The sequence below is a fragment of the Palaemon carinicauda genome, chromosome 36 (assembly GCF_036898095.1).
Source record: "Palaemon carinicauda isolate YSFRI2023 chromosome 36, ASM3689809v2, whole genome shotgun sequence".
NCBI lineage: Eukaryota > Metazoa > Arthropoda > Malacostraca > Decapoda > Palaemonidae > Palaemon > Palaemon carinicauda.
Window position 1 is genome coordinate 6,564,026 of NC_090760.1, and position 1,136 is coordinate 6,565,161.

Sequence of the window (1,136 nt, forward strand, 5' to 3'; positions counted from 1 at the left end):
TAGCTTAATGGTACACTCAGGCACACTAGTCTGTATGTGTCCTTCATTTCTTTTCTCATTGGGCTATTTTCCCTGTTGGAGCCCTTTGGCATAGCATTCTGCTTTTGTAACTGTGGTTATAACTTAGCTAGTAATAATAATAATAATAATAATGATAATGATAATATTAATAATAATAATAATAATAATAATAATAATAATAATAATAATAATAATGACGAGTCTTCATCTCTGACACCGTTTGCTCAAGTAACGCATTGATTATAGTATATATTGTCATAATTCTTTATCATCTTCTGCAATTGATATCTTCCAATGTTGGTCTTCATGTAGGATTTAATAGGCAGTTAAGGATACTTTGAAATATATCCTGCGAAAGCGACAGGAGATCTTATAGGACCTGATTTCCTACAATTTTAATCAGTTTCTATTGACTTAAGCAGGGAATTAGTTACGCTGCAGTGCAGTGGTTAGTTGGACATTGGCAGGGTTAAGAAAGGCATGTGGCTTGCAGCTTCATCCCGAAATATACTTACTTGGGGAAATATGTGTATCTGAAATATATATGTGTGTATATATGCATATGTATATATATATATATATATATATATATATATATATATATATATATATATATATATATATATATTTATTTATATATATATATATATATATATGTATATATATATATATATATATATATATATATATATATATATATATATATATATATATATATATATGTGTGTGTGTATGTATGCTTGTATATGTGATGATTTTATGTGGTTACTATATTTGTAGTTAATTGGGTGATTTACGGTTGATAGACATTTGTAATTGTGCATATATATATATATATATATATATATATATATATATATATATATATATATATATATATATATATATATATATATATATATATATATATATGTATGTATATATATGTGTGTATATATATAAATATATATATAGATATATATATATATATATATATATATATATATATATATATATATATATATATATATATACATATATATATATACATAGTGTAATCATATATAAGTTTTTAACATTGTGAATATGTGTGTAAACATATATACAGTATATGTGTGTATATATATAGATATATA